The sequence below is a fragment of the Ailuropoda melanoleuca genome, chromosome 15 (genome assembly GCF_002007445.2).
Source record: "Ailuropoda melanoleuca isolate Jingjing chromosome 15, ASM200744v2, whole genome shotgun sequence".
NCBI lineage: Eukaryota > Metazoa > Chordata > Mammalia > Carnivora > Ursidae > Ailuropoda > Ailuropoda melanoleuca.
The window spans coordinates 50,490,038-50,515,319 of record NC_048232.1 but is presented as its reverse complement, the minus strand read 5'-3'; the positions used below and the strand labels follow the sequence as shown (position 1 = coordinate 50,515,319).

Sequence of the window (25,282 nt, the reverse complement as noted above, 5' to 3'; positions counted from 1 at the left end):
AGTTAATTACTTGAAAGGCAATACTGCTAGTAAGTGGTAGAGCTGAAATTCAAGTCAAATTCATCTTACTCCAAGTCCTCATGTTCTTAACTCCTATGAAACTACTTTCAACCATAGCCCTGGTATACCTTGTGAGTCACAAGAAACTTCTATCAAGCAAGATAAACCACTTTCTTCTTAGAAAACCTTACCTCGCACTGGGACTCAGAATTTACTGCTCAGCCTCTTTAGTCTTCCAACCGAGCTGAAGATGGAAGGAAAAAAGAGGGTAGGTGAGTGGAGAAAACACATCGTCCAATGGCTCTCATCCTGCATACCCAGCATCTTTTTTTCATGGTCATCTTAGTCTTGAAGCTATCATTCAGTCTAGGAGAAGAAACTTCATGCAATTACTCCAGCTCCTCTGAAAGGAGTTTAATAATCTGCCAAATACCATACCATCCTACTAAGTATGGTTACTGCTCCAATTGTATCAGCATACTGACTGGTACCCTATAGAATAGAACAATGACATTTCTTCTTTTTTTTTTTTTAAGATTTTATTTACTTATTTGACAGAGAGAGAGACAGCCAGTGATACAGGGAACACAAGCAGGGGGAGTGGAAGAGGAAGAAGCAGGCTCCCAGTGGAGCAAGGAGCCCAACGCGGGGCTCGATCCCAGGACCCTGGGATCACGCCCTGAGCTGAAGGCAGATGCTTAATGACTGAGCCACCCAGCACCCCAGAACAATGACATTTCTTAACCAGGGTTTATTTATTAGATTCTTTAATATACCTTTATCATAAGTGTATAGGTACAATAAAATAATTCATTAACATATCTTAAAAGAAGCATAACTTGAACTCATCTTAAAGTTCAAAAATAATAAGAAATGGAAATAACTGGCAATGCTCTAACATGAGAGAAAGGATGATTAAAAAAAAAAAATGAAGGCTGCTCAGATTCGTACAGAACTTAAGGAATTGAGGTCTCGGTTGTGAGTCTCAGATGTTGTACGCACTCTGTCCCCAGATTCTGGTTGTTATACCTCAACGCTCAATTCTCTCTGTTATACCCAGACTCAATTCTCAACTCTCAGTTACTCCAGTTTCTCTTCTTGACCCACTTTCCTTCTGTTTTGAACCTTCTTCTGCCTACAGATCCTATGCTAGGACAAAATTATGATTACTGATAAATGGACGATCTCAACAATATTAAAATAAACAAGAAAAAAAAACCCCTGCACTATGTCTAGTCAACACAATTTTTAAAAGTTGTTTTATTTTTATTAAATAAATCCTATATACTTATTTTAAATAATTTTAAAAATACAGAAAATATAAAAAAAAAGCAACCATATTCACAGAAACTGGAGATAACCACTATAAATTTTTTCTGTACTTCTTTCTGGTGTTCTTCTATGTGTATATTAATTAATTCATTCATTTAACAAAAATTATTGAATACCTACTGTGTGCCAGGCAATGTTCTGGGTGTTGAGGATACAGCAGTAAAGAAAACAGGCAAGAAATTTCTACCTCATGGAGCTTATATTCTAGTTGGGGAAGAGAGATGATAAACCCCCAAGTGAGCAAATTATATGGAATATTAGAAGATGACAAGTACATTGGAGAAAAATATACAGGAGGAGAGGGATAGGGTGTGTTGATTGTCATTTTAATTAGGGTAAGTCAGACACTAAGAAGGTGACACTTTAGCAAAAGGGTAAGAGACAAAGTCATACAGATATGTCACAGAACAACTTCAAACTAACATGAATACAAAAATAAGTCTTTATTTCTTGCTCATTTTTGTTGGTGATCCGTGGTAGCTTTGTTTCAGGTAACCATCTTTGGAGTAGTTTTCCTCTATTCATCACTTATTCTTCTCCTGAGATCAGTGGGATTATTGAGGGCTTGTCTTTTTCATGATAATGGCCAAAGCCCAAAAGGTGAAAGCCACAACGCAAGCTTGCACCACGCCTGCTAACAGATCACTTGCCAAAACAAGTCATATGGCCAAGCCCAAGGTTAAAGTGCAGAGAAGTACTCACATGGAAAGGTAAAGATAAGGGAATAAAGTGAATCATTTTAAACAATAACTAATCTATGACAGTCCTCCCTACTTTGTTTACAAATATTCATATTCCTCTCATATGCAAATAATACTCGCACCCCATGTCAAATCCCTCTGCCCAAATCTTTTTTTTTTTTAAGATTTTATTTTTATTTATTTGACAGAGATAGAGACAGCCAGTGAGAGAGGGAACACAAGCAGGGGGAGTGGGAGAGGAAGAAGCAGGCTCATAGCAGAGGAGCCTGATGTGGGTCGATCCCATAACGCCGGGATCATGCCCTGAGCCGAAGGCAGACGCTTAACCGCTGTGCCACCCAGGCGCCCCCCTCTGCCCAAATCTTATCCATTAATAATACTAGACTCCAAGTCCAGGATCTCATGTGCCTCCTCGTAATTCAGACCCATGATCTAAATAGACAGATTATCTCCCTTATCTCATCCAAAATATAATAATGGAACAAGGATAATATATACAGTCTAGTCCCACTGGAAATGGGGAGAATGAGAGGCCCACAGCAATCAACAGTCCATTAGCAATTCTTGAAAGCCCATATAAGTGTATTGCCGTGTCCTTCTGAGGAAAGATGTTGCTTGATTTGGCCTAAATCCCAATTCCTGGAAGTTTCTGCCTAGTCCATTATTCTGGAGAACTGTTGACAAAGCCCTCTGTGGATGAGGTCAAGATCTTTTCTTTTACATTCTCTTCCTCGGCCACTTCTCAAAAGGACATTGGAGAACACACCAGTCTGTTTCCTGCCTACAGAAAGTTGAGAGGTGACTTTTATATCTCACATAGTCTTAGCCCCTGTTAGTTCAGGCTGAGGTTATTTTGTCAATACAATTTCTCCAAGATCTACGTTTTTGATTCCAGCCAAGGCCATTTGTCAAAAATCACACCCACAGTTCTTTCTGAGACGCATCTTTCTTTCTAGATTCAATTATCTGTATTTCAGGCACGTCAGCTTCTGTGAAGCATACTTAATGCAATATAATAAGAACCATTTATTTCTCAATCATAAGTTTGCAGGTCACTAAAGCAGTGATGTGCAGATTCACATTATGGGGTAGCTGGGGTGAATACTCCATGTATCCTCTATTCTCCTCCTGGGACCAGCAAGCTATTCAGAGGTCATATTTTCTCATGACAACGGAAGAAGTGCAAGCATGGCTTCCAAGTACACCCTGGAAGGGAATGAAAGGGTGGAAAAGGCATGCAGATACTTAACCTCCTTAGCCCCAGATTTGGCAAATCACTTCAGCTCCTGTTCCACTTCACCAAAACTACTTATGTGGGCCCACATAGCTGCAAAGGAGCTGAGAAATCTCTGGCTGGGAAACTGCTTCCCATCAACTCTACACTGGGAAAAGGAGCTCAAATCTTTGGAAGTTAATGAGCCTTCTCTGCTACAATGGAGAAATGTTTAACTACCTAGCCTTATATAAGAGAACACATAATAAAATACGTAAGGTTAATGATGATATGGTGACTAACGTAATATAATAAGATTTAAAAAAATAAAATATAAATAAAATAAAATATGTAAGGTATGATGTCACTTCCATGATCTATAGAGAGAGCTCATTTGTGTATATAGTTCTAGATCTAAATGAATTGAGAAAAAACTCTGGAATTACATATTAATGCTGGTTATCAATTCATAGTGAGGCTGCAGGTAGTTTTACTTTTTCACATTATACAGATATGAAAGATTTATGGTTTTCAAAATTTAGTATAATTTTTATGATGAGAAAATAATAATGTACTACAAAAAGCTCAAATAATTTTCTTTTTTAGAGCATGGTGACATTTGCTGCTTTCTCTGAAAATCTATAGTAAAGCATTGTCATTCTTTTTTTTACTTTTTCCTTAAAAAAATTTCATTCTGAAAAAAAGTACCCATTTTTAATTTCTGTCATCTCTTTGGGAAAGATGGTCATGCTTTGATTTTTGCTCTGCCACTGATCTTGGTTATTCTTTTGAAAATTCTCACAAAACACTACATTACTCTGGATATATTGATAGTTGAGGGTATTACCTTTTGGTACACAGAAAGAGCAGGGATAATAGGTTTTTTCCCTGTCATTTTATAAGGAACTATTTCAGGTGGCCTTGGTGTCAAGTCCTATGTCAGCAGATATGTTCCCAAGAGACAGAAGGGTTCAAGGCACATGGAAATTAATGCTCTAATCTTTCACTGGTAGGTCTCTATTCTGAATAGATTTTCATTGACAAATAGCCACCGTCATCTTATATTTGGTCATTTCTACTCACAGAAGAGACTGACTGTGTACGGCCCATTCACTTAAGTTTTTTCTCATGAGGGTAATTTGTAAACTATACTTCAAGCATTTCCTTTATGAATGATTTCTTAGGATTGAAACTGAAGGCTTCCATCACCAGAAGCCTAAATAAATCATGAGTTTTTTGGTTTTATTCCATATTTTATTGTCTAAATCTAATCTTTTAGACCCAGTCTTATTTTTCTGTCCCAGAACCCTTGCCAGTGATCTCCTATAAGACTAATTCTCTACAGACTATATTAAAGTGTGGGGGTGGGGTATAAAACAAATTAGCAGCAGTTTCCTCAAGGAGGTTAATATCAAATTGGGAAAATAAAGCATATGTAGAAAATTGCTTAGAAGTTTTAATAATATGATTATCAATACAGTCACATTCCATGTGATACAAAACCAAGAAATCTCCTTCATGGTGCTCCCAGGCTCCCTCTGAATTATTCAAAATCTTGGATGTTCACATAGTACAAAAGGAGATCTGTCTTCCTTCTCTTCCCTACTGAAGAGTTCATTTATATTTGCAACATGCATAGTGGCTAATAATGTGGTCTCCAGACGAGACTGCCTGGGTTTGAATTCTAGTTCTGTCACTTTCTAGATTGAGTAATTTTCTACCTCTCTTGGCTTCAGTGCCTTACCTGTCAAATACGTAAGTGAGAACTGAATACGTTAGTTCACATAAGAGCTAAGAACAGTGCATGAGAGTAAATGCATAATGAATGTCAACTATCGATAGGTTGCTTCTAGCTGCCACATGGTGTTATCGTTGAAACTTGTCCTCTCAAGTCTGACAGATGAAGCTGCCTACTCTACAATGATCTACCACTAGCTGTTACCATGCAGGTCACCTCAGTTCTCTAGTGTAGGACTATCCTACTGTCTCTAAGTGGTTAAGATTAGCAAAGGATGTCCCACACTCGGGCACCCAGGGTTGTAGCTTTGACTTATCCCCTCTTTAAAGATCACTCTCAGTCACCTCACAGAATAATGGCCAGCATCCACGGTGCTTGATTAGAAATGGATCGGATAGTTACTCTTCAAACTACGACCCCTCTCCCTTTCTACAAGTGATCCATGCAGAGAATGCAGACAGCTTTTTTTTTTTTTAACCACCAATTCATGACACATGAAGGATGTGATGATAACACTCTTTCCCGGGAAAATAGGGTTACTCACAAATCCTGACAGGAGATCATTAGCTCATTCAGGCTAGGGAGACTTCAGAATGGGGCTGCCATCTGTGATGCAAAGGCGACTACTCCCTAAAGAAGTCTCCCTAAAGATACCCCTTTAAGCACCCCACACCTTCATTTATGGAGTGAGAAGCAACTAGGTGGACTGTCTTTGATGATTCTACTATCGTATTCCCTCTCATGAAAAGAAACAAAAAACCCACAAAATTCAAGTTTAATCTCTGGTGAGGCATATCACTACCATAAGAAAAAAACATTTATTTATTAAGTACTTATAATTTATTAACTTATATATAATGTATAATTATTTATTACTATTTATTTATAAGCACTTATAATTAACGACTTCATAGGTGTCATCTCAGTTAATCCCACCACAACCTTCTGAAATAAGCATCATTATTATCCTGCTTAGAGAAAAAGAAACTGAGAACTTAAGTAACTTAAAATTATATAGCTAGTCAGCAGCAGAGATGATATTCAAATGCCATAATCTGTCTACTTATCCAATCTGAGATCTCCACAGAGTAAAGGAGTGGGCCTAGTCTATTAAAATTAATGAAAAATGGCTTCCTTCACAATTAAAATATATTTTGAGAGGGGAAGAATGTTGGCTTAGGAGAAGGTGGCCATTAGTGCTGAATGTAATAGGTATTATGTATACAGAAAAGAATCCATGTTCATTTGAGAAACTCAGGTTGAATTATAAAATTAATTCAATAATTTCCATAGATGCTAAATAATATGCTTTCTTCTCCTTAGGAAAATTATTTGAAAAGAACAAGTGAAAATAATTAGCCTTGAACTAGAGATGGCAATAGTTGTCCACCTGCCCATAGCCTCTTCTAAATAAGATGTTCTTTTTTTTTTTTAAAGATTTTATTTATTTATTTGACAGAGATAGAGACAGCCAGCGAGAGAAGGAACACAAGCAGGGGGAGTGGGAGAGGAAGAAGCAGCCTCACAGCAGAGGAGCCTGATGTGGGGCTCGATCCCATAACGCCGGGATCACGCCCTGAGCCGAAGGCAGACGCTTAACCGCTGTGCCACCCAGGCGCCCCTAAATAAGATGTTCTGATCAAAGCCTCCAGGACTCTGTTTGAACCACATGCCCTGCCTTCTTCCCCTGGTCACAACTGCTGACCCAGAGATGAACAACTGATCTGAAAGGAACCAGTCTATAGGTTAAAATGGATCAATCAGATATCCACTCTTAAAATTTGAAGAACTATGGCAACAGAAACAATAGCTAATTGAGTCACATTAACAGTAGAACACAAGAATAAAGACCCATGTATTCCAGCTGGAGTGACACTGCTTCCCACTCTTCCAAGGGAGGCCTAATCATCTAGTTCCGACAATAAACTCTTTATTCAATTCTCACAAGAGGTTTCTATTCTTGTAACCAAATAATCTCTAAGAGATCATTTACTATGCATCTGTTACATATCAAGGCCTGTAGTATCCTAAAAAGCACCCCATTGTATAGGTTCTCCTCTTTCCATTAAAGATGAGAAAACTTGAGTGTCAGAGAGAAAAAATATTTCCAAAATCACAAAGCAAGAATATGACAAGCCTAAGTTTCAAACCCAGGTCTATCTGATTCCAAAGCAATAACCTTGCTAATACATGCTCAAGTATCCATAATCATACTTCTTGTATATTTACTATATGTAGTATTGTCATTTATTATATATGATTATATACCATATGGTATATTAAATAAAAGTAAGCAATGCTTAAATTGATGGTGACATGACAACGAAATTATTCCTTTCCCAAACCATATTAATCCAACAAGAGATTTTTCTTGCATAATAATAATCCACAGTAAATGGAATTTAAACTTCTATTTAGAATTTAAAAATCTGTGAAGAGTATTGCTCCCACCCCTTCAACGACAACAACAAAATGCCAAGTAACCTGCAAAATCATAACTTTCATGAGAGATCTGAGGTCTCAAGGCAACGAATGACCTCAAAATATAAAGAAACACAGGAGATAAGGAGTGAAGCTCTTGCTTTTCTAGGGAAGACACTGGGCAACATAGAAGATGTTAAGAAGAAAGCATCCAAAGTTTTTAGCAAATCGCTAAAAGCCACCTGTAATCTATTCAGTATTAGAGTCTGGAAACCCCAGGAGCCATAAACACAAAGGGAATTTTCATCTACTCCAAGGCTCTTCTCCAGAGACATCATCAGGCACTCACAGGAGATTTGGGACAAGTAAAGAATTAGGAAAAAGCCTTTCTTCTAGAGAAGGCCGGAAGGAGGTAAATATCCACTGGAACAATGGATTCTTCTCCTTATCTTCCCTTCCTTATATCACTGAGAGAAGATACAACAAACCCTGTCACTCTTGGATAAAATGTCAAGACCTATTGCAGATGGGGAAAGGAAATAGAAAAGAATTAATGCGAGGAAGGGCAGGACATCACCCTAGGCTCACGTGTTTAGTGATCTGCAGGTAGAGGAGGGAAAGCATCACTGAAAAGTTTCCTACCCCCAAACTCAGGGACAGAGCACTTGCCTATGATTGTGGCTGAACTAGTACAACAGAGAATGGCCTGTACGTTCACCCAGAACAACTAAGCTAGCAAGTACTGAGTAATAAGTAACAGCAGCCTATTGCTGAGAGAGGGACAAGAGCCTGGAAAGACACCCTGTCTGAGGTGCAGGCATAAAGGGAAGACCTAAAGCTGAAGGTGGAGCAGATATTGAGAAGATTCCTCAACAAACCAGCCCACCCTAAGGACAAGGAATTTAAAGCTTATAGTGTGCTGAGGGTCACAGCAGCAATAAAACCACATCCAGCTCAACCCCTGATTAGACTAACTCAATATCCCCTCCCTTTCTAAAACCAAGCAAGAAAAAAAGGTAGACATTTCCAAGCACAAATCATAATATTTTCAGTCTCTACTATACTACCTTAAATGCCCAACAATCATACAAAAAATATAAAACACACACACACAAAAAAACAAATTGTGAAAAGAAAAAGCAATTAACAGAAATGACCTAGATGTTGCAATTATAAAAGAATTTAAAATATGATTAATATGTTAAAAGCTCTAGAGGAAAGAGTAGACAAGATGTACAAACAATTAGGGAATTTTGGCAGAGATGAAAACTATGAAACAAATCAAATGTAAATGCTAGACATAAAAAATACGGTAATAGATATGAAGCATGCCCAATGGGCTAATCAGCATACTTTTTTTTTTTTAAAGATTTTATTTATTTATTTGACAGAAAGAGACAGTGAGAGAGGGAATACAAGAAGAGGGAGTGAGAGAGGGAGAGAAGCAGGCTCCCCGCTGAGCAGGGTGCACGATGATGCCGGGCTGGATCCCAGGACCCTGGGATCATGACCTGAGCCGAAGGCAGACGCTTAATGGCTGAGAAACCCAGGTACCCCTAATCAGCATACTTGAGGCAGCTGAGGAAAGAAATCAGAGAAACTGAAGACAGATCAATAGAAATTACCCAAAGATACACAAGGAGAAACAGATTGTAAAAAGAAACAAACAAACAAAAAAGAGAGGAGCAAAACAGAACAGAGAATCTAGGAGTTGTGGTACAATATTAAGCAACCTAACATTTACGTAATTGGAAGCTTAGCAGAAGAAAGAGAAAATAGAACAGAATAAATACTGTCAAAAATAATGGCCAAGAATTTCCCAAAATTTATGAACGACATCAAACACAGATCCAAGAAGCTCAGAGTATACCAAGCAGGCTAAATATTTTTATTTATTTATTTATTTGTTTTTAAAGATTTTATTTATTTGTTTGTTAGAGAGGGAGAGAAAAAGGGAGCACAGCACAGGGAGTGGCAGGCAGAGCAGGCAGAAGGGAGAAACAGGCTCCTCGCTGAGCAAGGAGCCCGATGTGGAACTCTTGATCCCAGGGACCTGGGATCATGACCTGAACCGAAGGCAGACACTTAACCCACAGAGCAACCCAGGCATCCCAGGTTAAATATTTTTAAATGCCTACATACATCATACTCAAACTGATGAAAACCAAAGATAAAGACAGCTCTTGAAGACAATCAAAAAAGAGCACCATATTACATAGAGATTCAAAGATAAGAATTATGGCAGATTTGTCAGAAACTGTGTGAGTCAAACCCCAAGCATAATCTAGAATGACTATTTTAAGGTGCTGAACACAAAATAACTGTCAATCCATAATTCTATACACAGTGAAAATAACTTTCAAAAGTAAAGGAGAAATATTTTCTGAGACAAAAAAAAAGAGAATTTATTTCCAACAGAAACAATTTTTAAGGGAATTATTTCAGTAGAAAAAAAGAATGATACTACAGAGAATTTAGATCTATACCAAGAAATACAGAGATAAGGGAACTGAATAAATGGAGATACATACATAATTCTTTTTCCTTCATTTTTACTTACTCTAAAAACTGTTTAAAGCAACAATAGAATCAATGTTTGATGTGTTTATTGCATACATAAAAGTAAAATATATGACAACAGCTCAAAGTATTGAGAAGGGCAAAGAATTGGGAATACACTGCTATACGATCCTTACACTTCATATAAGGTAATATTATTTGATGGTAAGCTGGAATTGCTTAAAATGTATATTTAAAATCTAAGGCAATCAATAAAAATTTTAAAAGAGGTATAAGAAATAAGCCAGTAGTGTAGATAAGATGGAATCATAAAATTCAAACTTTAAAAGGAACAGAGAGGGGGGCGCCTGGGTGGCACAGTCGTTAAGCGTCTGCCTTCGGCTCAGGGCGTGATCCCGGCGTTATGGGATCGAGCCCCACATCAGGCTCCTCTCCTATGAGCCTGCTTCTTCCTCTCCCACTCCCCCTACTTGTGTTCCCTCTCTCCTGGCTGTCTCTATCTCTGTCAAATAAATAAATAAAATCGTTGAAAAAAAAATAAAAAATAAAAGGAACAGAGAGGGGCTTCTGGGTGGCTCAGTCAGTTAAGTGTCTTCCTTTGGCTCAGGTCATGATCTTGGGGTCCTGGGGTCCTGGTATGGAGCCCCCATGTTGGGCTACCTGCTCAGTGGGGAGTCTGCTTATCCCTCTCCTTCTCCCTTCTGCCCCCTCCACCCCCATTCATGCTCTCTCGCTCTATCTCACTTGCACTCTCACAAATAAATAAAATCTTTTAAAAAATAAATAAAAGGAGCAGAAAAATAAAAATAAAACAGTAAACAAATGGAACAAATAGAAAACTGCTACCAACAAGGTAGATTTCTATCCAATCATATTAATAATTATTATTAAATGTAAATGATCTAAAGACATCAATTAAAAGAAACTATCTGATTGGATAAGAAAGCAAGACCCTACTATAAAACCCACTTTAAATAGAAATCCATGCATAGGTTAAAAGAAAAAGATGGTAAAAGAGATATATACCATGAAAATACTAATCAAAATAAAGCTGGAGAAGACTCTATTAAAATTAGACAAAGTAAATTTTGTGACAAGAATATTACCAAAGATGTGGAATATTATATTATCAAAAGAGGGTCATATCACAGGAAGACATATCTTAAATGTGAATGTACATAACAAAATGCTTCAAAACACATCAAGCAAAACTTATAAAAGTGCAAGGAGAGAGAATTTTTAAGGCAGTGAAAATATTCTGCATGATACCATAATAATGGATGCATATCATTATGTATTTGTCCAAACCCATAAATGTCCTACACCAAGAGTGAACTGTAATGTAAGCTATGAACTTTGGGTAATAATGATGTATCAGTGTAGGTTCACCAATTATAACAAATGTATCCTCTGGTGGGGGATGTTGATAATAGGGGAAGCTGTAGTTGTATGGGGGACAGGAGTTATATGGGAAATCTCTGTATCTTCCCCCCAATTTTGCTATGAACCTTAAACTGTTCTACAAAATTGATTCAATAAAAAAATTTTAAGTGCAAGGAAGAATAAACAAATCCACAATTATAGTTAAAGACTTGAACAATCCTCAATCAATAATCAACAGAATTAGTGAATCTAAAGTGAGTAGAGATATAGCTGACATCATGCTTAATAGTAAAAGACTGAATGCTTTTCCCCTTAGATTAAGAAAAAGGTAAATATGTCCACTTTCACCACTCTTACTCAGCATTATACGGGAGGTCCCAGGCAGAGCAATAAGGCAAGGAAAAGAGACAAAAAGCATACAGATTGAAAAAGAAAAAATAAAATTGTCTCTATTTGCAGAAAACTTGATTGTCTATGCAGAAAATCCCAAAGGATCCAAAAAAAAGGAGCTACTAGAACAAATAAATAAGCATAGGAAGGACACAGGATACAAATTCAATATGCAAAAATTAATCAAATTTCCATATAATAAGAGTTAACAATTGGCAACTAAAATAAATACATAGTTTGGGAAATTAAACAGTACAGGACAATTACAAATCAAGTATTTTTTGTCAAACCCTTCTTTGACAAATTATATATGTTGCCCTTTTCATTTTTATAATTTTTGTCTCTTTTCTTTCATTTTATAAATGTCTCATCACTTTTTGTCTGCTTACTCTTTGATAGCAGGAAAGCCTATCCCAGGTTTACATTAATCAGTTGTCAGGTTTCATCGAATGAATTTAAAGAAAGAGAAAAAATTAATTTTATCTTAGAAATATATAAAAGAAATATTCATAGAGCTTACTCTTTTGTTCCATAAAGCTCAGAAATGATTATTTAAACAGCAGTGCAGAGTTCTAATTTATAAAACACTATCGGTGGCACCTTGAAATATTCTTTTATTTTTTAAAGATTTTATTTTTACATAATCTCTATACCCAGTGCCGGGCTCAAATTTACAACCCTGAGATCGAGTCGGATGCTCTACGGACTGAGCCAACCAGGCACCCTTAAAATATTTTCATAACTCAGGCCATTTATATTTTGTGTTAATTTTACTAATACAGAAGTTTTGACAAATACTAATCTGTCCTTTAAGCAAAAACAGAAACTGAACAAACAGAAAAGCTTAATTTTATTTTACTACATTGACTTTGCCCCTTTATATGCATGGACATAATAAATACACAAGTCGAAGACCCCTAAGAACTAAGATCAAGTAAAGGGATGGTGACTTTATTTACCGAAAGAATTCTTTCTAGTTCCCTTTGTTTGGTTCCCTGTTCCACAACTGGGTTTACAATTTAGTTTATAATTTCTCTATTAACAGCAGAACCTGCAACTTTTTGAATGATCACAGTAATCCCCTGGAGCCATTATTTACAATGATTTTTTTATTCAAATGCTGGCACTGCAGGGAGTTTTCTTCTCTAGTACATTGAACTTTTGACAGTCCATATGGTCTTAACGAATTTTCCAGGTGCTGAACACCATCCAACCTGTATTTTTGGCAGCCTACAGAGGTACTTAAGCTTGCCTTTGTCATTCTTCCTAATATTGCTTAAGCTGTTTTTAGAGGAGGAAGTTTGAAGTGGTTGGTAGAAACAATCAAGTTTTAAATGCTTATATTATCATCACAAAAGTACTGTCAAGGAGAATTCACTTTTGAGAGAGGAAAACAAAAGCTGTTCATTTAATATCTAAAGAGAACTATAATCGCAATATGTGTTTGAGAGGTTATTATTTGTACTTCTAGATCGTAGGAACAATTTTGCTGTGTTTAAACCACTACAAAAAGTAGTGCACAATATTTTCTTTACCTACCTTACAAACCTGGATAAGTTTAGGGTGAGCAACAAATTAGCCTGATTGTCAACCTTGCTTATTAAGGGATTCCAAATTGATTTTAGAATGTCAGCTGAATCGAATAATGGCTAATTAGCTGATGATATGGATGGGTGAATAATCTTAAGACTGCCTACATAGGACAAAAGTATTTTTTAAATCTTCAAATTATATTTAAAAGTTAGTGTGTATACCTTTCCCTTTTTTTTCCAATGTATTAAGCACCTACTTTACATATATTGTCCACAAAACCCTAGGAGGCAGGCATTATAAATACCTTGATTTTACAGAACAATGACTAGTACCCAATTTTCTCTAATTCTAAAACCACACACTTAAGCACTTAGGCTACGCTTGCCCAATTTGAAAAATATATGGGGATTATAGTGCACATTTTTGGCATTTAAAAAAAAAATGGCTGCCTAAGGGGAGGGGAAACCCTCTTCATGTGTTGAGTCCACAGTTGTGTAAGTACATCTTGTGGGAGTCCGAATTTCACTTCCCGCTGCTGATGTGTACAAGGCCAAATCATTGCACAGCTAGGATGCAGCCTTTTGTGCTACGCTCAACAAATTGGTGCCCCCACCTGAGATTTTGAGTCTAGCACAAAAATTCAAAGAAGGAAAGACAATTTAACGTTCATTTTCATTGGCTACTGGTCCAAGATGGGTGCAGGAAGACCCTGAAGTTGGCTCCCCCCATAGACATACCAAATCTACGGCTACATACGGAGTAGTTCCCACTAAGAAAGAACCGAAACTAACTGAATAGCTATTTCACGACAAGGAATAAAAGGGCTACATTGACACTGATAGAGGCAGAGATGCAATCTGCCAAAAACCCCATCCCCAGTGAGGTGACCCACAAGAGTGGGGGAAGTATCACTGGTCCATAGCCTCTCCCTGAGAAGTGAGAGGTTTGTACCCCACATTAGGCATCTCAACCCTTTGGACCTGCACCAGAGAGAAGAGCACTTCAAAACATCGGCTTTGGAAACTAAAGGGGATTTCATCCAGGACCCAGGAGGCTGTGAGGATCTAAGATACTCCTTTTGAGGGGCTTACACACAAACTCATGTGTCCTGAGACCCATAACAAAGGCAGCAATTTGAGAACTGAGTGGATTATTTATGAAGAAAATTCATTTGTTAATCTTAAAGTATCTTTCAGAGGGGCAGGGGACAGTTGGGACTCTCTTTGGGGACACAGGCACTGCTGAGGGTAATTTTTACATTCTTCCTATACTTTACTAGTGCAAGTGAGAGCACACAGACATAGTCTTGCTAAAGCTATAGGCATGCCCTGCCCCCAGCACAGTTTCCCTGCCTTAGTAAAGCCATGGGTGTGCTCTGCCCTCAACATTCTCCCATAGCCTTGCTAAAGCTGGTACATGAGCATAATCACCCAGGGACCACCGCTTGATTGCCTGGCCCTGGTGGCCAGAGGGGCTTGCGTTTCTTGTCCCCACAGGACTATAACAACCAGAAAGACAGTTCTTGGCAGGCTACCACACACAGGGTGCTGCACAGACAGCAGATGGAAACATCCCTCAACCTACTAAAATAGGCGCATCTTCTTGTTCTGTAGTTTCAGCCTGAGAGACAGGCTTCAGGTTTGTCACACATCTAGGGCTACAAAGGAGCTTTCAGGGAACATAGGCAGGGACACACCATCTTTGAGCCCTCCATTGGCCTCCACACAACTCAATGATATCTCCCAGAAAGGAACTTATACACTCATCTGAATCCCTAAATTTTGCAACTGTTACCCAGAGGATACCTCCAGATCTCCTAGTCTGGAAGCCAGCAGGGTTTATAGTTGTGGTCCCACAGGACTCTATACATTTGCATACTTTAAAAGTTGCTGCCTGAGGTTCTAGCTTCCAATCATCCTGAAACTAGGAGCTGACTGGAATCATTCTCCTAGGGACACTGAGTGGTCTTGGCACATCCTCATCAATGGAGACCTATGAAGAATAAATCAAGCTACTTAGACAATCATAGAAGTTTAAGAGACAACCAAAAGCTAGGTAAGGTTGGACAATAAGTTTCATTTCCTATATGAGGCAACGCCTTCATGACTGGGAGAGATAGCTATTTTACCTAATACATAGAAATAAACACAAAGAGTCATGCAAATTGAGAAAACAGAAGATGTTCCAAACAAACAAAAACAAGGCAAAACCTCAGAAAAATACCTTAGTGAAGCAGAGATAAAATATCTATCTGATGATGAGTTCAAATGGTCATAAATATTGTCACCAAACCTAGGAGAACGGATGGACACAGTGAAAACTCAACAAAGACATAGAAAACATAAAAGTATCAGATAGACATCACAGAACTGAAAAATATACTAGAAGGTTTAACAGGAGATAGATGAAGCAGAACGATCAGCAACTTGGAAGACAGGGCAATGGAACTCACCCACACAAAGCAGCAAAAAGAAAAAAAAATTAAGTGAAGATAGTTTAAGGGGCTTATAGGACAACATCAAGTGGTATAGCGTTCTCACTATAAAGGTCCTAGAAAGAGAAGAGAGAGAGAAAGGGGCAGAAAACTTATTTAAAAAAATAATGGCTGAAAACATCCCTAACCTAGAGAAGGAAATAGACACCCAGTCCAGGAAGCACAAAAAGTTCCAGGCAATTTCCAACTAAAATTATCATTGAGAATTGAAGGAGAAACAAAGACTTTTCCAGAAAAGCAAAAAAAAAGTTAAAAGACTTCATCACCATTAAACTGGCCTTAAAAAAAATGTTAAAGACACTTCTTTAAGCCAAAAAGAAAAAGGCAATAATTAATGACAAGAAAACATAATATGAAAGTAAAAAGTAAAAATCTCAGTGGAAAAGGCAAATATATAGGAAAGGTAGTGGATTAACCACTTATAAAGCTAGCATGAAGGTTAAAAGATAAAAGTATGAAGTTAACTATAATTACAATAATTAAGAGATACAAAATCTTAAAAATGTAAAATATGACATCAAAAACAAAACATGGTGGGGAAAGGAATGAATATGTAAAGTTTTTAGAATGTGCTCTAATTTGAGTTGCTATCAACTGTTGTATATATAGGCTGATATATACATATGCATATATATAAATATGTATAAATATATAAACACACACACACACACACACATGAACTACAAGGTACCCACAAAGCAAAAACTTACAGCAGATACTCAAAAGATAATGAGAAAGGAATCTAAACATAACACTAAAAAAAGGCACCAAAACACAAGGGAATGGAGCAAGAGAAGAAGAAAGAAACAGAGAAGAACTGCAAAACAATCAGAAAACAATGAACAAAATCGTAATAAGTACATATCTTTCAATAATTACTTTAAATGTAAATGGACTAAAAGCTCTAATTCAAAGGACATAGATGGCTGAAAGGATTAAAAAAAAAAAAAAGACCTGCCTACCTGTTGCCTATAAAAGACTCATTTCAAATCTAAGGGCACACACAGACTGAAATGGAAGGGATAAAAAAAGATATTCATGCAAATGGAAATGAAAAATAAAAGCTGGGATAGTTATGCTTACATCAGATGAAATAGACTTTAAAACAAAGACTGTAATAAAAGACAAATAAGGGAATTAAACAGTGATAAAAGTGTCAATCCAACACGAGTATAAAACATTTGTAAATACTTATGTAACCAATATAGGAGCACCTAAATATGTAAAGCAAATAGTAAGACCTAAAGGGAGAAATTGACAGCGATAATAGTAAGGGACATTACCCGCATTTATAACATGGATAGATCATCCAGACAAAAAAATCAATAAGGAAACACTGGCCTTAAATGACACATTAAACCAGATGGACTTAATAGATATATACAGAATATTCCATCCAAAGGCAGCAAAATAAATATTCTCAAATGCACATGGAAAGTTCTCCAAGACAGATCACTTGTTAGGCCACAAAACAAATCTCAATAATTTAAGAAGATTAAAATCATATCAAGAATATTCTCCAACCACAATATGAAACTAGAAATCAATTAGAAAAAAACTGGAAAAATCACAAATATGCAGAGATTAAACAATATGCTACTGAACAGTCAACGGGTCAATGAAGAAATCAAAGGGGAAATTAAAAATACCTTGAGACAAATGAAAATATAAATACAACAATCCAGAATGTATGGGAGCAAAAAGCAGTTATAAGACAAAACTTCACAGCAGTCCTGCCTCAAGAAACAACAACAACAACAACAACAAATTTCAAACAAACAATCTAAGTTTACACCTAAAGGAACCAAAAAAAGAACAAAGCCCAAATTTAGTAGATGGAAGGAAATAATAAAGAGCAGATTAGAAAGAAATGAAATAGAGAAAATCTGAACAGTTTAATTACTAGTAAGGAAATTAAATCAATAATCAAAAACCTTCGCAAAATGAGTTCAGGACCAGAGAACCTTACTGGTAAACTCTATCAAATATTCAGAAAAGATTTAATACCTTTCCTTCTCAAACTCTTCCAAAAAATTGGACAGGAGGGAAAGCTTCTAAACTCATTTTACAAGGTCAGCATTACCCTCATTCCAGCAGCAAACAAGAAGGCTACTAGAAAAGAAAATTACAGGCAATATCCCTAATGAACAAAGATGCAAAAATCCTCAACAAAATATTAGCAGACCAAATTCAATAATCCATTACAAGGATAATATACCATGACCAAGTGAGATTTATATTAGGGATGCAAGGATGGTTCAACATTCATAAATCAGCGTGATACACCACATTAACAAAATGAAGGATAAAAATCATGTGACCACCTTAATAGATATAGAAAAAGCATTTCACAAAATTCAACCTCCATTTATGATAAAAACTCTCAACAAAGGGGGTAGAGAGGGAATGTATCTCAACATAATAAAGGCCAAATATGACAAATCCACTGCTAATATCATACTCAACCCAGAACAGGAACAAGACAACAATGCCCATTCTCATCACTTTTATTCAATACAGTATTGAAAATCTTAACCACAGCAGTTAGGCAAGAAAAAGAAATAAAAGGCATCTAAATTGGAAAGGAAGAAGTAAAACTGTTACTATTTGCAGATGACATGATATTATATATAGAAAACTCTAGAGATTCCACCAAAAAACTGCTAAAACTAGTAAACAAAGTCAATAAAGTTGCAGAATACAAAATAAAAAATAGAAATCAGTTGCATTTCTATACACTAAAAATGAACTAACTGAAAGAGAAATTAAGAAAACAATCCCATTCACAATTGCATAAAAAAAAATAACTAGCAATAAATTTAACCAAGGAGGTGAAAGAAATGTATACCGAAAGCTATAAGACAGTGATGAAAAAACTGAAGAAGACACGAATATATGGAAATGTATTCCATGCTCATGGATTGGAAGACTTAATATTGTTAAAATGTCCATACTACCCAAAGCAAACTATATATTCATTGCAACCCCTATCAAAATTCCAATGGCATTTTTCACAGAACTAAAACAAATAATTCTAAAATTTGTATGGAACCATGAAAGACCCCAAATAGCTAAAGCAATCTTGAGAAAGAAGAACAAAGCTGGAGGAGTCATGCTTCCTGATTTCAAACTATACTACAAAGCTATAGTAATCAAAACAGTGTGGATCTGGCATAAAAAGAGACATATAGATCAAAAGAACAAAATAGAGGGCCTAGAAATAAACCTATATGTATATGGCCAATTAATTTTTGACAAAGGAGGCAAGAATATACAATGGAGAAAGAGCAGCTCCTTCAACAAACAGTGTTGGAAAACTGACATTCACACACAAAAGAATGAAACTAGCTCACTAACTTATACCATATACAAAAATTAACTCAAAATGTATTAGACACTTGAATGTAAGACTTGAAACCATAAAACTCCTAGAAGAAAATATAGGTGGTAAACTCCTTGACACTGCTCTTGGGATTGAGTTTTTGAATCTGACCCCAAAAGCAAAAGTAACCAATGCAAAATTAAACAAGTGGGACTAAATCAAACTAAAACTTCTGCACAACAAAGGAAATAATCGACAAAATTGAAAAGCAACCTACTAAATGAGAAAATATATTTATAATACCCAAAATATCCAAAGAGTAAAAATCCAATATATATAAATACTCAAACAACTCAATACCCAAACATTAACAATCTGATTAAAAATGAGCAGAGGATTCAAATAGGCATTTTTCCAAGGAAAACATACAGATGGCCAATAGGCACATGAAAAGATGTTCAGCATCACAAATTATTAGGGATATGCTAGTCAAAATCATAATGAGATAGCTCCTCATACCTGTCAGAATGGCTAGTATCAAAAAGAAAAGAAATAACAAGTCTTGGAGAGGATATGGAGAAGAGAAAACCTGTGTACATTACTGGTGGAATGTAAATGGTGCAGCCACTATGGAAAATGGTGTTGAGGGATCTAAAAAAATTAAAAATAGAACTACCATATGATCCATCTATTCCATTTCTTGGTATTTATCCAAAGAAAATAATTTGAAATTATTGTTTGAAATGATATATGCACCCCTGGGTTTATGCAGCATTATTTATAATAGCCAAGATATGGAAATAACCTAAGTGCCCTATTGATCAATGAATGGTTAAAGAAGTTGTGGTATACACTCACACACACACGCACAGAAATACTACCGCCAAAAAAAAAAAGAAGTCTTACCATTTGTAACAACATGGTTGGACCTTGAGGGTATTAGACTAAATAAAATGCTAGACAGAGAAAGATAGATTCTTATGATTTCACTTATATATAGAATCTAAAATATAAAACAAATGAGCAAACAAGACAAAACTCATAGATACAGAGAATAGATTGGTGGCTATCAGAAGGGAAGAGGGTGGACGGGGGTTGGTGAAATAGGTGAAGGGGGTCAACTGTATGGTAATGGATGGTAACTAGACTTATTCTGGCGATCACTTTGTAGTGCATACAAATATCACCATTATATTGTACGCCAGAAACTAATATAATGTTATATACCAATTTTACTTCAATTAAAAATCATTTCTAACTTTGACAGCATCCAGTACCTAGTTTTCAGTAATGAGATTGGCAAAAGAATTAAGAGTCTAAGAGTTCAGGGGTGATGTCACTAGTAGCACTATAATAAAACAGATCATTCCATGATATGATGTGCATTGTTTGTAGCTGCACTGTTTTGAGCCTAGTTCTGTGCCTGGTTCTCCAAACTTGTCTTGGTTAACTTTAGTTAACCATATTTGGTCTCTGTGTCTTATATACTTACAGGTCGTCAGAGCTAAAGGATGATCACCTACTTACCCTGCACCATGTCGCTTTGTCCCTCAGTTTTCACTAGCAGCGATTATATTATCAGTTGTAAATCCATTCTTTCCTTTTTTCCCTCAATTGTAATATCTCTGATATTTAGCTAAGCAGATGGCCACTCAACCAAAAACTACATTTTCCAAATTTCCTTGCAGCTAGGTTGGTTCATGTAACAAAATTCTGGCTTATGGGATGCAAGTGGAAATAACTGGTGCAACCTCTGTCATGATAGTAAAAAAAAAAAAGAAAGAAAGAAAAGAAAGAAAAGAAAAGAAAAGAAAAAAGAAAAGAAAAAGAAAAGAAAAAAGAAAAGAAAAGAAAAGAAAAGAAAAGAAAAGAAAAGAAAAGAAAAGAAAAGAAAAAAGGAAGCATTCTCTCCTCTCCAACTTCTCCTCCTTTACTGTTGACATAGAAAGTAGACATGATGGTGAGAGTCAAAGCAGCTACTTTTTAGACCATAAGATGGAAACCACAAGTTGAGAATGGCAGAGCAACAGTGTAGAAGGAGTGTGGGCCCTGGAGGATGTGCAGCCTTTAGCACTGGTCTGCTTACTTTTAGACCATTACTTGGACTTTATTGCAGAACCAAGCCTGCATTCTAACTAATGTGGCCATTGGCACTTTCAACTGCATTACACAACTTCTTGCCAGTCATCCTCAAGGGTTGTGTTGAAGATTTCTCATGAAAAAAAGAAACATTGGTTCACATCCCTCCCACTTGAGCTTTTTGACATTCAATCACTTTGTCAGCCAAATATAATAGCTACTCAGCAGTAACAGAAGTGAGAAGAAAGGACAGGGAGACTTGTTGGCCACTTTTGCCACAATGGCAGAAATGGGAGCCCCAGTGTTGCATGAAGAGACAACAAATTCTAATGGGCATGGAAAGGTCAGACCTAGTTTAACGTGCTTCTTGGAGAGTGGTATGAAGCCTTTCAGTAGTACTTTAATAATATAGTCACGCTGGTCTTCATTCTGAGGTCCATGCCACACTACCTAAATAGAAGCACAAATAAAATAAAACAGCTGTGCTGCGGTTTAGGATACTCACATTTGTTATTGACAAAATTGTAGTTGAGGTTATTTTTTTTATTAATCATACTGAACAAATGTTCCAAAAGTAATTCTTTTTCCAATTAAACATAATCTCTATTCCATAAATTAAAATTAAGCAAGTCAAATGCAATGCAGTTATGAAGATCTCCCCTTTTTTTCTCAGCTCACAGTTGACTATCCCCATGTGCATACGATGAAAGGGCAGGGAAACACGTGGCTTTGCTAAACATTTTGGTATGTGAAGGAACCATTACAGCACTGATGCTATGGGACTGGAATCACAGTCACATGCGCATGAACCCAGCTGACTATAAAAAAATACTGTGCATGTCAGAGCCTTGATTTGACCCAAAGTGCTTCCTAATGGGTATTTTACTGTGCATATAACTCTACTTTCTTTGGGGTAAAAAGAAAAACCTGAAATCTTTTTCCATCTATGGTTCATGTTCGATAGCTATACAGAGGAAAAAAAAGAATGAAAGAAAGAAACCCCATTTCTATTTCTGCTTCGTTGCAAGAATGTAAAAGTTTATTGCTTCCAGGAAGTAGAATCAAGTCATTAGTAATTACAAGCTCTAAAATAACTATCATATTAATTTTCTTTATCCACCCAAAATACTAGAAAAATTTTAAAGTGTAGCTGAAATTGTCAAAAGAAAAAAAAGACCCACACATATGATATATCATAGAGTTATCTTCTTGAACCATATCAATTTCCTTCCATACATATTAGAAATCCAAGAGATTTGATAACTTCTTCCCTCTGTTCTGATACTTATCTGGACAAGTATGTATCTCTTAATAGCATGAAGATGACCTGCTAAGAGCTCAGCTGCCAAAGATGATTGCTTTAAAGTCCTTGTAATATCAGCCTAAGGCAGCCTAAGAGATGAGCAAAGGGATTAATCACAGACCTTTGAACACGGGTAAGCAAACCACAGCCAAATGGATAATATTTCACAAAGAATGTGTAATCTTTGGATGCTGTGGCTGCTTCTTCCACATACATTCCATAATGGCTATAAATTCCATTACCTCTAAATACCCACCCAGCTATAAGCCAAGAGGAGGAGTGAAATCCTGTCTATACAATGTCAACATAGCCAATTGATTCAGTTTGTTTCAACAAGTATTTAAGAATAGTTTTATATGCCAGCCAGTAGGGTAGGTAATAAGAATACAGCAGTGACTAAGTTATAGTTTCTAAAGTCAGCATGTGTACAGTCTTATGGTGACTACAGACCTTGAAACAAATCATTTTAATGTGTAAATAGCATAGTGGTCAGCACACAGACAAGTAGTATAAGCGCCGGGGTCCAAATTCTAACTCCGCCATGTATTTATATGTTATTGAAATTCCCAGTACCTCAGTTTCCTTATCTGTAAAATGAGAATAGTAATTTGTACCCATCTTAGAGCGCTGTTTTGAGGATTAAATGAGAAAACATGGTTAAATCACTTCAGAGGAACCCTGGTTGGAGTAAATACTCAGTAACTGTGAGCTATGGTGATTTTTAAAAATTGCAGAGTTCTTTGGAAACACAAAAGTGAGAATCTTTACCACACATGAATGTTAAAGGAACACTTACGGGGAAGAGGAGGCCAAGCAAAAAAGAGGGAAGCTTCTGGCAGAGGAAAAAATAATGACAAAAGACATGGGAATGTGAAGCCACATGGCTAGTACCTCTTGGTATTTCCAAAATGTAAATTCAGAGGAAGTTCCTCAAAATTTCACCCTGACCATTTGCTGTTCTATACATGAAAATTTGGATGAACACATTTAGCATTTACCTGGGTATTCTGGGACCACAGAGAGAGTAGGAGTTGGGGCAAATCCAGATCATGTGGACCCATAAGCAATGGGAATCTTGTGAAGCATTTTATGAAGTAAGTTGAATGATCTGATTTGTCTCCTTTTTTTTTAAGATTTTATTTGAGAGAGAGAGAGGGAGTGAGAGAGAGAGAGACCACAAGCAGGGGGGAGGGGCAGAGGGAGAAGCAGACTCCCAGCTGAGGAGGGAGCCAGAGGCTGGACGATCCCAGCACACTGGGATCATGACCTGAGCCGAAGGCAGACACTCAACTGACTGAGCCACCCAGGTGCCCCCGATTTGTCTTCTTAAAAGATCACACTTCCTCTGTGAGGACAATGGATCACACTGGAGTAAGAGCAGAATCAGAGGTACCACTCAGCAGGCCGTCATGGAGGTTTGAGTAAAAGAGGAACTTAAACTAAGGGTAGAGACTCTCACTGGAATAAAGACGGTGGATGCAAATAACATTTTAGGTGTAAAATCCTCAAGACTCAATGTTTGATTACCTGCGTGAAGGCAGGGAGAAGGAGGTATTGAAAATGAACTCCAGGTTTTATTTTTGAGAAATTGAAGGTATGGCCCATTCCCATCTTCTGGAGGAGAAATAGATATCAAGGGAAAGACTATGAGTTCAGTTGTGAACAGTATCATCTGAGATGCCTATAGGACATCCAAATGGAGATGTTAAGAGAGCCTTTGGACAGTTATGTGAGGTTCTCAGGACAGACGTCTGGGATAGAGTCTTAATCATACACACGATATGGGACATTCTTGAAGTGAAATGAAATTGCTCAGGGAGACAAGACAAGATCATCTTAGGATGCAGCCATAAGGAGCTTCGGCATTTAAAGATTGGGAAGAAAAGAAATCTCCAAAGGAAAATGAGAAGTAGCTAAAGAAAGATAAGAAAAATAAGAAAATCAGGGAATCTGAGAATTCAAGGAAAAAGCATGTTTGCAAAAAGGTGTTTATAAAATACATCAAAAACTAGAGTTCCAGGTAAGGTGGGAACTGAATATTGTCCTTTGAAGTCTTTAGGTCCCTGGTGGTCTTGACAAAAGCCAATCAATGAAATGGTGTGAGTGGAAGTAAACAGTGCTAAAATGAAGGGTGCCTGGAAGATGAGGAGGTCTGGCTGTGAGCCTGATGGGGCAGCAGCTGGAAGGTCTTAGAGGATCCCAGAAAGACTTGGGTGGTTTCTTTTTTTAAGATAAAAGGGACTATAGTATATTCAAAGGCCTGAGATCCAAATATGGAAAATGCTGGAGTTCTGAGCACAGCATTCTCATCTTCTGAAGCATAGATCAACTATCCTTACTTCCCAGGAAACTTTCCTGATATTTTAAGTTAGGTGATGTGACCACAGACAATAGACTCCAAACCTCTATTAAATCACTCTATCATGCTGTAATTATCGGTTCATTTTTTGTTTCACTCACTAAAATAGAATGCATTTAAGTACAGGGATTGCTTATCTACTACCATGCCTGGCATGTTCAATTCACTAGTCCCATAAGAAGATCTAGTCCACGAATAAATTCAGTTCCATTTATGTCTTAAATACAAATTTCTAATCCTCCCTATTTAAAAAAAAAAAAAGTCTGGCTAGAAAAAAAGACTATCTGGGCTTTTTAAAAGGCCTAGATACGGTTTGCTTCCCTCCACATCTAGGTCTTTTTAAAAGCCCAGACAGTCTTTCTCTCTAGCCACACTTCGTTTTAAACCATAACAGACTCTTAACTATAGAGAATAAACTGAGGACTGATGGAGGGAGGTTGGTGGGGGATGGGCTAAACAGATGATGGGCATTAAGGAGGGCACTTGTTATGATG

General features: G+C 36.9%; 1 long non-coding RNA gene across 1 annotated transcript in view; it reads right to left on the bottom strand.

Annotated features, from left to right (window-relative positions):
• Positions 1–25,282, bottom strand: part of LOC117796480 — a 204,357-nt gene that overhangs the window by 82,573 nt on the left and 96,502 nt on the right. Inside the window, exon 6 of the long non-coding RNA XR_004621029.1 lies at positions 192–244. This is a non-coding gene — a long non-coding RNA (uncharacterized LOC117796480). The remainder of the gene's footprint in view (positions 1–191; positions 245–25,282) is intronic.